This window comes from Artibeus jamaicensis, unplaced genomic scaffold (genome assembly GCF_021234435.1).
Source record: "Artibeus jamaicensis isolate MK-2021 breed Jamaican fruit bat unplaced genomic scaffold, CSHL_Jam_final scaffold_474, whole genome shotgun sequence".
In the NCBI taxonomy this organism is placed as follows: domain Eukaryota; kingdom Metazoa; phylum Chordata; class Mammalia; order Chiroptera; family Phyllostomidae; genus Artibeus; species Artibeus jamaicensis.
In genome coordinates, this window is record NW_026522046.1 from 42,535,706 (window position 1) to 42,549,665 (window position 13,960).

General features: G+C 52.1%; 1 protein-coding gene across 3 annotated transcripts in view; it reads left to right on the plus strand.

The window, feature by feature from the left end:
• Positions 1–5,777: 5,777 nt before the first annotated feature.
• Positions 5,778–13,960, plus strand: part of PRDM15 (PR/SET domain 15) — a 64,227-nt gene continuing 56,044 nt past the window's right edge. For all 3 annotated transcript variants that reach the window (XM_053657882.1, XM_053657883.1, XM_053657884.1), the window contains exon 1: positions 5,778–5,841. The gene's annotated coding sequence lies outside the window, so the exon portion shown is untranslated. The remainder of the gene's footprint in view (positions 5,842–13,960) is intronic.

Below are 13,960 nucleotides of genomic sequence, written 5' to 3' on the forward strand. Positions count from 1 at the left end.
TGGGTTTTGTGCAGGAAGGGCATGGAGTTTTAAGTAAGGTAACATTAACAGAAGTATCTATCTCATTGTTCTGTTCAAAACCAGCTACTTAGGCAGAGTACTTTATTTAAGTCAAGTCTCAAGTTGAAGTTCAACACCAGCCCTTGATTCCTGGTGATGGCTACCTGGCCAGTCACTGCCAACCAATCCCAAATTAGAAGCCTGTCTAGATTTTTGGCTGGTTCTTCTAGCCACATCTGTAGAGGAAAGTGGCAAATTCTCTCCCTGAGCAGAAGGGGAAGACTAATTTGCACGGCTGCCCCCAAATGCGGGTGCTTTCTGAGTAAATAATCTCACGGCCCTTGGAAACTCGGAGTTCAAGCCGGTGGACATTGGTGGTCAGACCACTTACCTCTCCCAGATGGGAAGCGGGTCTCGTGTTGGCACAGACCCTGAGGCAGCGAACTGCTCCCAACTGCCATGGCATGATTACCAAAGTGAGCAGCTCAGCCCTGCAAAGCAAACTCAGGTCACCTCTGGCTCTTTTTCTTCAGCGTTCACGCTCCACGTGTGAAGAGGCAGATTGGTTTAGCACTCCCGCTGATCAGCGACAAACCATTTATTATTTAGGCTCGTACTTTTTTTGCCCAATGTCACACTAAAGCTACATTTTTTTTTTTTAAAGAAACTAAAAGTTTTTCTAGGCATGCAAAAAGGTTTGGCTTGTGATCCAGTGTGTTGATGAATTTACATGACAATGATTGTATTCCTTGTTGGCACTTTAAAACCCAAAACCAGCCCCGCACCAGCCCTGTGTGGTGGGCGCGTTTGGGAACGATGGGGCTGGAACATGAACAGTCTTTAAAGAAATAAATGTACACGTGGAACACTAAAACCGAGTCGTTTTTGCCGCAACTGTGCTGGCCTGGAGGGTTTCTCTGAGGGGCTCAGACCTGGACTTTCCTTGGTCACGTGCGTCAGCAGCCACTGCACGCCACCAGCCTGGTCACTGGGGTAAGGAAAGAGGCTTCCTCCTGGTCAGTTCCGGGCAAAGGGCGTTCCTCCTAACATCCTTCTTATTTGACTTTTAAGTCACTTAGCACCCTGCTTTATTTAGGTTTGGAGCCAAACCACGTGCTAGGGAGTCAGTGTTAGCAGTGAACTCTCGGGTCATGGTGCATCGTGGGTGCTGCTGGTCAGGGTCTGTCTCCCTGGACTGCCCCCTAGAGGCACGACCTGGCACAAGAAAGCCCTTCGTGATCCCCAGAGTCTTGAGAGGCACTGTCCCCCAAGGTGGACGTTTTTATCCATCCATCACCTGCCATTATCAGCGCTGTGCCCAGTGGTGGCCCCTGGGTGAGTGCAGAGCATGTGGGGTCAGAGGCGCAGACACCTGGCGGGGTCACGGGGTCACAGGGACCTGCACCAGCACGGGCCTCACGGCAGTCACTGGGTGAGGCAGGGCAGCTGGGTCCGGAGCCATACGCAGACAGCCACATCCCGTGCGGCCCCTGCTGGCACCTCTCCACAGCGTTAAAGGTTCCTCCGCTTCCTTTGGCTCCGCTCCCCCTGCCGAGCCCAAGTAGGGGGACAGGTGCACCAGTGGAATGACCAGACACCCCTGGACTACCCCCCGCCCTGCAACCTTCCTTTCAGCTGTTCTGAGCCCACCTCCCTGTTGGGGTGTGGAATGCTCGCTCGAGAGCCGGGATGGAGCCCCAGCTTTGCATTTTGGGGTAAGAGTTTGTCTGTAGAAAGCCCCAGCCATTACAGGGCTCAGATTCTGGACCTTTGAGGTGAGAAACGGCGACGTCACCGTGTCTTGTTTGGGACTGAGGTGTTCGGGCTTAGGATTGAACTGCTTCCTGTGTGACCTGAAGTCCACTTGGGGCTGACACCCCCAGAAGAGCCTGGATGGGCTTGTCCTAACTTACCAGCTTCCCTAACCTGATCTCCTCCTACCTGTCACCTCCTGTGGGCACCGAGTTCCACCAATCCCGGCTACATGGCCCAGATGAGTCTGCCTTCCCTGTGGCCCCCCTGGGAGGTGCACCCAACACACACCCCTTACTTTTCTGATGTTCTAAATGCACGCAGGCCCTGCCTTCTCCACGAGGGGGCTTCGACCACCAGGTGTGGCCCGGCTCATCTGTCGGCACGCCCCAGGCCCTGTCTCGTGGCCCTACACATTCTCTCTTGTGCTCACGCCCCAGTGAGAATGCCAGTGCCCGAGCTCCCTGGGCTGAGAAGAGTGCCCACCTGACCAAAGTCAGCAGGTGGCGCCAGATAAGCACACACGGCCGATGCCCATCCTGACAGGGCCAGACAGAGGGGATGCACATGATGAAAAACAAACTGTTTTTGACTTCAGTCACCTTTACAAATTCAGGGTGCTGTGTGTACAGGTCAAGGAGTCATTTATTTAAAAGAGAAGGCAGGCCACTCTCCACAGAGGGCTGCATACCCGACGGATGACCCAGTGCAGTGCTCCCCCACTCCCCGACCCATGAGGAGAGAGGGTCAGGCCAAACACTTCCCACGGCAACCTAGAAGCATCAGCTTTTCCACGAATCCCCACTCAGCCCGGCTCTCTACCCTGACTCCAAAATGCAAACTGCCAGGTTGTGCCTAGCAGGTGCCAGACATTCAAAGCTGTGATTCTGTTCATGTCCTCAATATTGATGAGATCAAATTAGATGCTTAGGTGCCTTCCATATAAGGTGTCTACTCAATATTTTTTACAAAAACTAGAGAAAGACTTGAGATCACAGTGATACTAGCTAACTGAACACTTACTACGTACCAGGAATTATTTCCAGTGTTTTATACATAGTGGTCCCTGTGCTCTTTGAGATAACCCTGTGCATTTGATCTGGCCCAGTTTTACAGACTGGGGAATGGAGCACAGACAGGTTAAGTAACTTGCTGAAGATCACACAGCAGGTAAGCGGCAGAGGAGACGCTGAGCCCAGGCCGTCTGATTGGAGAGTCCATGCTCAGAGTCAGGAGTTTCTGCTACCTCGTGTCAAAGGGGAGAATAGGACTTATGGCCTCATGCAGTCTTTTCTGAACTGTAAGTGAAATGCTCCCTGTTATGGGTGAGGATAATATGAAGTGCGATGCAATGCTTTGCACATAGTAGGATTTAAATGATCTGCTGATTGCTTCTTTGTTTACCTGCATGGGGGAAATTAGCCAGATTGAAAACACAAGCTAGAGAGGATGTAGAGAAGTGGCTTAGGATACATTATGTCCACAATGTACTAATGGAGTTTTATACTTAACTCAATAACCAGAGCTGATGAGATGGGTCAGGCCAATGTCAGGGCCAGGAGCATCACCCCCAGTCAGAATCTCATGGAAGAGCAGTTACTTCTTCTTGCCACAGCTGGTCTTTGCTTGGGGAGAAGATGGTGTTCTTAGGAAAACCCACTGATAATAATGGAAGCTCTTCTGTTTATTTTTTTAATTACTCCAGCTTATTTTTTAAAATTTCAAACCTACAGAATGATCCTTTACCTAGGTTCACCAATTCCGTGACATTTTGAGGTATGGTATTTCATTCTAAATTTCTTCAGAATGCATTTCCTATGATAGCATCCGCCTATCATATCCGGCACAATTTCCATGCTTGGAAAACTTTTCATTGACTCAATGCTATTATTGAGTATCAAGTCCATATTCAAATTTCCCCAATAACATCTTTTATAGATGGCTTTTATTTATTTATTTATTTTCTGCCTGGGGCTCAAAGATTGTACATTCATTGCATCAGCTGTAATCATTGAACATTTAAAACTTTAAACAACAAAACTTTTTACCTTAAAAATTTTGGATATCAATCTGTCTTAAAAAGACACCATTTCCAGCCTTCACAGAGGAATGCATTAAACGCGCTGGGAACCCTTTCGAGGAGATGATGACGTTTCAAGCCCCAGCCCTGTGCCCCATGCCCTCCTGTGAGAAATGCCTTTATGTGGGTTGAGCTCATCTACTTTTTCAGCCCTGCTGTGATCTGTCGCTTTTTCTGTGAATGACCTCTTTTGTTTTTTGTGTGCTGGTACCTAGGTAGCCCACAGAGGCCCAGAGAACTGGCCGTCTGAGCATTCGGGAATTGTAATGCCACTAGAAGGGTGTGTGGGGCCAGGGAGGGGTGCCCATTAGCAATAGTGGTCAGTTCGTGCCTTTAGAGGTTGGGGAGCATTTGTGCAAAGACCTGGGAAACCTGGGAAAGTGTTCCAAGACAGACGGAGTGGGTACGAAGGACTCTGAGACGGTGTTGCCTGCAGAGCAGAGGCAGGCTGGGCTAGTATGAGCCCGGCTCGGCTAGTGTGAGCCTGGCAGAGGGGAGAAGAACAAGACGGGTCTGGGAGGCTGTGGTCCGGACCGCTGGGAAGTCACTGCAGGGCGTCAGGGAGGGCGGAGAAAGGAGTCTTTAGCAGCAGGACACTCACTCCACACGGCCCCACACCTGAACATCTAGCAGTCAGCCTTCCACCTGTGCATGCGCCCTTCAGATGGGGACTCAGGACTGACCTTACACTTGTACCAACTCCAAGTGAAGCTGGCGGTGGGATAATAAACCCCTCCTTACCAATTTACTCTCCCACCAGAGAAGGATGAGATAGTAGTTTTCTTGGTCTCTTCAAAACAATGCTGTTATACTTTAAAAATAGTTGCTAATGTAACAGATAAAAACGATCTCATTGCACTTCATTTTTTATTACAGTATTTGAACAGCTTCTCATAACCTTAAGAGCCCTAGTATTTTATTGTGAACTGTCCTTAGACTTTTTTTCCCTATTGGATTATTTATACTTAAAAAAATTGACTCGTAAGAGTTTTACATGTACCATGCAAATGAATCCCTGCCCCTGTCAACTTCAATCGATGTCCCCCCAGCCCATCACCTCTCTTTGACATTACTAAGGGGGTTTTGACCAGGCAGACATGAACGAGGCAGTTTACTTCTCTGACTCTAAAAGGCCAGGACCAGGTGAAAAGACTCTATAGTCCTTCCATTTCTAATATTTTGTTTCCGTTCTCCTTTGGATGGTTGGGGTCAAGAGGCCACACAAGCCCCCAAGCTGATAAAGGGAAGAGGAAGAAGAAACACTCAGTGCCAGGGTCTGGCCTCAACCTGCCTGTGCCCTGGGTCATAGGTGCGTTTCTGGGACTGTCCACTTAGCAGCCCGCGCTCCCAGGATTCAAGGGCCTGGCTGTGCCACTCGCCAGCCAACTGCTGGGCATCTAGTACTTAAAGAGCTTGTTAGGGGGCAGAGCAAGCGCTGTGGTTACCGGGCCAAGAAGCGCAGCAGCCCATCGGCTAAATTCCGAAGTTATGTTTGGGCAGCACACCCCAGGCCCGATTTAATAAAAAATTCGACCCCTCCTTCCATCTAACCCCCCCAAAGAAGTCAAGACTCGGCCTAGCCACCACAAGGGTCGTCCGTGCACATCTCAGTCGGGATCGCGGGGCCGGGCCTAGCCACTCCGTAAGAGATAGTGCGTGGCTGCCAGACACCTCCTCCTGCTCCGGGGAAAGGGTAGTTGGAACGCGGCCCTCTTCTCCCGGGCGCTCCAGATCCACGCGGCCCGCTCACCCCGCACCCCCTGCTCCCCAGTCCACGCCTCCTGCTGTCGGACCACACTGTCCGCTGCTTCATCCATACTGCCCGATTCCCGTCGAAGCCACCGCAACCAGGCCGCCCGCTGCCGAGCCACGCTGCCCGAGCCCCGCAGCGAACGACAACTCCCATAATGCCACGCCGCCGTCCCCCGGCTTCCGGTGCTGCGCAGTTTCCGGAGCGGATCGCAACCCGGAGTCCGGATCCGATCCCGCTCGGCACATTCCAAAGGCAGGTAAAGCCCGGGGCCCAGCGCCCGCCGGTGGTCCCCGCGCGCGCTGCCCCCGCCCGGCCCGCGCTTGCTTCCTCCGCGCGCCCGCTCGTCCGCCGCCCCAGCCCAGCTCGGCCTGCTGCCGCCGCCGCCCCGGTCCATCCGCCATGCCGACTGTTCTTTGTTACATTCGCCGGCTGTGGGCACCGTGGGCGATCAGAGTCAAAACCCGGCTGGATTTCCCGGAGCCGCTCCGGGATCGCCCTGAGTGCCGCCCGCCACCCGCCCCGCCGCCGGGGCGCTCCGGGCCCGCCGCCCGCCGCCCACCGGCCGGCGCCCACCATCCCCGGCCAGCGCGGCCCGCGGGCGCGGGGCGGGGGGCTCCTCCGCCCCCGGCCCGCCGTCCCCGCCCCCAGTGCTTTGGTCGCCGACGGGCCCCCCCCCGTGGTGTCACTCTCTCCTTACCGGGGCACAGGCCCTGGGGCGCGCGAGAGGGCCCCTGGACCTCTGTCATCTCGGTTAGAGAAGCAGGACCCTGGGCGATGGGGCTGCCCAGGCCCCCCAAGAACACCCTGCATCCTGTTTCTGTAAACCCTTGGGTGGTAGAGGGAAGGTAGTCAAATCCGTGAGCAGGTGCCCATCGGGATCTGCCCGCCTTCGAGTGGGTGGCTAGGCTGGGAAGGGCGCGCCCTGGCGCAGACAGGTGGAGGAGCTGGCCATGTGGCCCCTGATGAGAGGGACAGGTGTTCTCGGTGAGGTCAGCTTTAGAAGTGGGAACTCATTATGGAAATATAGGTCTACCTGATGGTTATGTGTTTACCTTTATTAAGCTCTTAATGGAGTGGATGAGATTTTCTCCCACAAATGCTCGGAAATCGCCTACTTCCCTCTTCCCTGGAAGGTGGATTAAAATGGTAGAATCAAGTGTGTGACCAAAGGCAGGTGGACCCGTGTGTGTATGTAAAGATGCCAGTGCACAAAAACCACATTTGCTTAAGCCTCTTGCATACAATTCCGACTCACCTGATGAGTCCAGAGATCCCAGTGTGGTTCCCGAGGGTGTTTTTAGGGTGAAAAGTAAATGAGCAACTGGTTTTGTGATAAACCTTAAAAGGCAAGGATGAGCACTCTCTCCAGAGAACACACCAGTGCAGACACTTTGTTTTTATAAGTGAGATCCTCCCCCCATTCACAGGCACTACACCATGTTTTGTTTCCAAACCTGGACATTTCCACATTCTCCACATTTTCACTGCTCCACTCGGCTCCTCTCATTTCCTTGACATCACTGCCTTATGGTGAATGGTTAAGAAATAGGAGAACTACAGTGTGGATTTTGAAAGGGAAACCTAGTAAAATTTATCCATTACCCCGACAGCTTTGATTCATACTTGTACAGAAACGTTGCCAACAAGGCCTATAGTTAGTAATATGTTTGCTTTTGGACGCAGCAGGGACATCCTGTTGTATTTTTTCTGGAGACAAATAAGTGAATACCAATAGGGGTTAATAGCTATTCTTGGAGCAATTGTATTTGAGAAAGGACTCTGTTTCCTTAGGACATACCCCTTGTATTGTTCTTTTGATAACATCTGTGTAGAAGAACAAGAGAAGACCACTCTGCCATTTTGCAGGTTGATGGGAGATTTAAAACAATTCTTTTTGACACATGATTTCAGAGCTTAAGATTACAGGCAGCAATTTAAGTGCTTTCTCAGCTTCCTCTTCCTTTTCACATGTGTAAAGTGTGGGCAGTCCCTGTCCAGTTCACCTCCTGGTTCCTGAATGCGTGCGTTCATTCATTTATTCATTCAACAAGTGTTTATTCCTTGGGCAACTGCTGTGTGCCTGGCACTACCAAGAACAAGAGAAATGTCCTGGCTGGCGGACCAGTGGTCAGGAGGGAGGAGGATAAGACGATGAACAATAGGCTGTGTCAGGTTGAGGGTGGGTAGAGCCAGTGGAGGCCCTGGTTCAGGTAGGGGTGGGTACACCTGGCCAGTTGGGACCAGAAAGGTCTGCCTGAGCTGGAGACCAGTGCTGGGGGTGCTCAGTGGAGATCTAGGGTAAGGGCATCACTAGCAGACGAATGGTGAGTGCAAAGGCCCTGGGGTGGAAACAAGCTTTGTTGCCCAGGAGAGAAAGCACAGGAGGGCAGCACAGGCTGTCCTGAGTGCCAAGTGGATGCCACTGGGGGCTTTGGGCAGGGAGGGACAGAACCTGTGTCTTCATTGATGACCCCATGGCTGACATGTGGAAAATGCTGGCCCCAAAGATTCTATTAGAAATGGGGAGAGGCAGAGGGGAAAATGAGGAGTGAAGACAATGTGTATTTCTGGAGCCAGGCAGACCTTGCTGCTGGTTTGGTTGGGGAATGTGCGATAGGTGGCAGGAAGTGCCATTTACTAAGGAGAAGATGACAGGTGTGCCCATGTGAGATGTGACCTGGGGGATTCAGGGCCCTGCAGAGGAGCAGAATCTTCTGACTGCCCCACTGGGGTGGGGTAAACCTTTGCCCAGGGCCCAGGGTCCAGGTCCCTTAGCTTCCTGAGAAAGAGTCCCTTGTACTGTCCAGGAGACGGCGACCTGCAGCCCCCAGTCTTGGTGTGGGCCGTGGCCCAGGGGTGTGGAAACCTCAGGGTGCCCACAGATGTGTGGATGAGTGGGGAGTGCACCCACTGTGGGATAAGACCTCAGACTTTTGGCAGATGAAAGGGGCCCTCCTGCTGACAGAGGAAGTGGGGACCCACTGGCATTGACAGTGGTCATGGGTAAGTGGCTGTGGGCACCAGGCCATAACCGAGCTCTTCCAGTCCCATCTATGTGTCTGCAGAACAGGGTTTCCTGCACCCAGACATAGAAAAATGGAGAGCAGGGCTCAGCTGAACGTTTGCCCACGATTTGTGAAGCGATTGTGGAGAAAGCCTTGCCTGCCTCAATTAGTGACGCCACAGCTTCTGTGTTGGTGACTTTACTGAAGCAGATGCTGCATTTGAGTTCTGATCAGTGGGGTCTCGATGAAGGCAGCGACAACTCAGTCCAGAAGAAATTAGCACGCCCTCGTGGTCATAGAAAGTCAGGACTAGTTTGGTTTCTGTGCACATTTGTAGTGTGATCGACAGAGCCATTTCAGGCACGAATATGTGACACTGGGTTTAGTGACTGTAGCAATGGGGTTAGGAGATGCCAGAGAAGGAAGTGCCGGAACTTCCTGGCAGCCCAAGAGGAGCTTGCTCGTGTGCTTCGTAAATAGATGGCAGTGGGCATCACCCTGTAGAGTCCAGCAGACACACTTAGAAGAGTGACGTAACGCTTTTGTTTTAAGATGTCAGCATTTATAATATACTGGAAATTTACGTCCCTTGCAGCTGTTTAAACCAAGGGTGCCAGTTTATATTGTCGGTTCAAGTGCAGAGAATAGCATCTGGTAAAAACCCTTTTGCAGAAATATTAGCAAAATACTTGCTGGTGCCTGGAACCAGGCCTCAGGCAGGGTCTGGGGCCTCGGGTGGGGGCAGTGCTGGACTGGACCATGGTCTTGGGAGGTAATGGGAGTAAGTGCTGTGTGCAGAGGGAGAGAGGACCAAGGGGCCAGCTTGGTTTACCTGTTTTGGCACTTTGGACAGGAGATGAGATGAGAACAAAGAAGGGCTTAAGAAGGAGCACCCAGCAGGACAGAAAGAAGAAAAGGACTGGAGACCACAGAAGAAAGGTTTCCCCGAAGGGAGGGTGAGGGCCCACTGTGGAATGCTGCCCCGGGACCGGAGCTGAGGGAGGGGTGGGTGGCCAGGTGAAGTGGTGGAGGCAGGCTTTCTCATTGGCAAGAGAATGGAAGGTGAGGAAGCCCTTTCCAGAATCTTCGCAATGGGAGAAAGCAGAAATGGGGCAGTCGAGTGGAGAGCGGAGGAATGAGCGGGTGCTGTTGGAAGCTGGTCTGAATAACCCAGGAGGCGCGACTGGCTGCTGCAGAGCGGGTGTGTGATGACAAAGGCTGGGCCTCCTTGGGGAAGGTGAGTGCGGCCTGCATGGTATGTGACAAATGTGGCCAAGAGGGCTTCAGGGAAAAGGGCTGTTCAAATGAGGTCATACAGATGAGGTGGGAGCTGGAGAGAGGGAGAGTTTCTGGGAGAGGAAATGAAAAGAAGGGGGTGTAGAGGCCAGTCCTGGATGATTTGGGATGGGGAGGAGCCCTCGGACTGGCTGAGCAGGCGGCTCAGGGTCATCGTGGGGTCCCTGTGGAGGCCTTTCTTCCTGGCAAGATCTGAGGAAGCCCAGCTCCGAATCTTCCCCTTGAGTCTTCCAGAGCCCATGGTGTCCTATTTCCACAAGCTTCCATAAAATTGAAAGTTAGGTTTCTCAGATATGACACCTTCCCTCCTTACCTGAGAGGCGCCCTATGTTTTTGGCTCCATGTGACTTGCTGACGTCCAGCGCGGTCTGTGTCTCCACAGCTGCGAGCATTGATGTGCTGCAGGTGTCGTCAGAACACCCTCATCAATGGGCCTTCCGCCCGTGGTGCGCTGGAAGCAAACTCCTCAGAAGTAGGGTGTCCTTCAGTCATGCTTCCTGCAAGAGGACTGTTACTTCTTACTTGCTGTCTGGGGAGAGGGGACTGTACCTGCCGGACGAAGAGTCTGTCTTTGAGAAGGAGTATTCTGAGTGTTTAGTAACTCTCAAGGCCTTTGGCCTGTTGTAAGTTTAAAAGATATGGATGCTAATCAGTTATAGTAAGTTTGCTTTTTATTGTAATTAAAAACATAAAATAATTTTAGCACCTTTTTAGTCAAGAGAAATCCCTGTCCGACCAGGCTGCTTCAGTTCTGTTGACTGATCCTATGGTCTGGCTTCCCGATGTCCCTCTTGGTCCCCTTCCCCCAGCACACCCACCTCCTCTGCACTTGGTTCTCCGACATGACTCATTCTCTCTACAATGCTCCCCAACCTTATGCTGAGGGTGCATGAGGGTCTTTCAGAGGTCCCAGGGTGCCTAGTTTAAACTTTCTTGTCTGTCACACCAGGCCCATTATGTAATAAGACTCAGTACTCATGTACCCCCTTTTTTGTTAAGTAAAAAGATGACTGCAGGTTAAAACTCTAACCAACATGATAATGTTAATGCTACCTCAGTTTCTATTCTTAAGATGACAGAGTAAAGACCTCTCTCTCACCTTTTGCTGAGAAATTCCTCTTAAAGAAACAGATGTGCAAATCAGAAAGACAGTTGCCATCTTTGATGAAACTAAGAGGTTAGGAAAGAGAACAGAAAGAATTATGCAAGAAATAATACAAGAAGGTTTGCAGGCTGAAGGACACGAGTGCCAGGGTAAAAGGGCCAACCGGTGCCCAGCATTGAAGCAGGTCATGAAACTTGAGGTCCCTGCAGCTAAAACAAAAATTCTAAAAGATTTGGAGGTTGGGAGTCACATACAAAAGGTTGCTGGCCAGAAAGACGCCAGACTCATCAGCCGTAACACTGGAAGCTGAAGGGCGATGGAGTGCTGCTTTCAGTGTTCTGTGTGAAAACGACCATGCACCCAGGCAAACCAGCTGTCACGTGGGATTAGAATAAAGACATTTGCAGATATGGTAAGCCCCCTCAAAAGATGTACCTCCTAGGCCCCATTCTAAGGAAATTAAAGGAAAATGTGCTCCCCACACTGAACGGCTAAACAAGCCAGTGGAAAGAGGAGGCCTCAGGAAACAGAAGCTCCAGATACACCAAGAGAACAGACAAAATTCAAGTGATGGTGAAGGGAAGGCCCAGCACCCGGCCTGCGTCAGACCTGACGGGCAGGCATCCAGGACAGGAAGGGTGGGCTCCATGCAGCTCTGGTCCACCATTGGCTGGACCCTATAAAAAAACCATAGGAGGATGGGCAAGGATGCAGCCCTGGGTACCCTGCCCACCACACTGCTGCCTCTACCAGCAGACTCCACACACGTGCGCACTACATAACCTCCACACAACCCGCAAAACAGCACAACAATCACACACAATGTAAAAACCTAACCAAAACAGCCCAACAAAATCTACACACAAACAACATAAGACTTACACAAAAACAGTACAATAAACCCCCCATACAAACAACAAACAGCACAACAAAATCTGCACACAGCCACATAAACCTACACACAGCACAAGAAGGCCTGCACGGAGCAGTGAAACGTCCCCACAAACAACAGAAACAGCACACGCCAAATCCGCACCCGACAAGACTGCCACAAAACAGCACAGAATTAACACACAACAAGACCTACACACGCACAGCAACACGAGACCTGGGCAAATCACAACAACACTAACATAACACATAAAACAACGTTGAATTGACACACTGCAGTGGCAAATAAAATATTAAGTCAGTTGCCCCTAGAAAAGAAACGTGTTAGTGAGGGACGTCAGATGTCACTGGGGGCAGCTTCTCGAGACCTCAGTAGTGCGTCCAGAGCTGTCACTGCACACTCCGGTTTAACCAGACTTATAGTGGGGAGTGACGGGAGGGGAGAGCGTGTGATTCGTGTACCATAGGAAGAGCTAAAGCTGCAACCCCCAAGGCTGAGAGTTCTGGGGATCCCAGAAGAAGCCTGCCGTTTCAAGACGTGGAAGTAGGTTTAGCAGGAAAACCCAAGGACTTGAGAGGGGTCGACCTGGGAATGGGATCAGAAAGGAGAGGGGCAGGAGAGGGTGCTCCTTAGCTTCTAAGGCTCTGCATATGCTTTATAGCCATTCACTTTAGAATACAAATGATCTTATACTGGAGCAAAAGCAAGCAGTGGAGGTGAGACACCCGCTGCTCTGTTGTACTGAAGAGCCTTGCCTTGAGAGGTGGCTAGAGTTGGCCAGGGGGCTGGCTGTGACCATGTAGGTCATGTAGGCATGTGTCATGTCACACGGGTGCCCCTGCTGCCCCCGATTCCCACGTCTGAAGTTAGGCAGCCGCTGGTGGGCTGTCTGTGGTCTCGGCGGAGACTGCTGATCTCTTTCCATCCTGTTAGGATACGTGCAGAGGGTGTCTGGGCTTCCCCCACCTGCTGTCACGACCCTGCGTCAGACGCCTGCAGATGCTGCCCTGGGAGCCAGCGGGGCGGGTGACGTGGCTCTGGGAAATTAGTCTCTAAAGCGATGAATGTACTACATACAGTCACCAAGGCTGGGGCTGGGCCCGGCTGTGGCAGAGTCTGATTCTGCCCTTGGGGTGGGCTCACTGTGGCAGCGAGGAAGGATGTGGGCTAAACAGTGGCAGCCTGGGGTTTTACCATTGGCACTCGTGACCACAGACAGACCAAGACAGAGGGAGAAAAGGACCCGAAAGAGACAGAGCCAGTGGTGCGGTTGGGGGGAGGGGTATAATGGGGGGGCAGAGAAAATCCAGAAATGAAAGCTCTTGGGGCCGGGAAGTCACTTTGTGTGGCTGGAACAGCGCGTCATGTATCATGTGAAGTAAGATTAGAAGGCAGGGGGGTCCTAGCTGTTTACAGAATTGTCAGTGCCACATTCATGAGTTTGAACTTGGTTAACACGCGTCGAGGAGCGGTCACTCTGTATGCCATTTCCTTATGACATGAAAGCTGGCTTCTGAAAACACAGCCATAGCACAGCAGTGACGCTAGATAGAGGATCACGGGATGGACGTCTCTGAGAGCCACCATCGCACGAAGTCCTAACAATGAACTAGAATTAGAACGGTGTGTGCCTCTGCAGGCTGGGAGGGGGCTCGGAGTAGGTATTCTAACCCTCCCCTTGCACAGGCGAGGAAACTGAGGCCCGTGGAGGGGAAACTAACCGAAGGCCTCGCATCTAGAAAATGGCAGAGTCAGGCTCACTGCCTGTCCCTGCTGCCCCTCCTGTCACAGCAGGCCCAGCCCCTCCCCTCGCACCGACAGCCCGGAGTCCGTGCCCCGGACCATGGTTCTAGCACGTGAATCGCTGGCTGCCGGGGGGGGGGGGGGTTCCGGTCCAGGTAAGTTCAGGAACTGCACACACTCCCACAGATCTTATTGCGGTGCCCTCGGGGCCTTTAATGTGCCCTTCTGTGTCAAGACTCCAGAATGGGGACTGCAACATGTCACAAACTTGCAGGTCACAAAACTGCTCTCTGCCCACCTGCTGCCCCCACCCTGGTCCCCACAGGGCACCTTT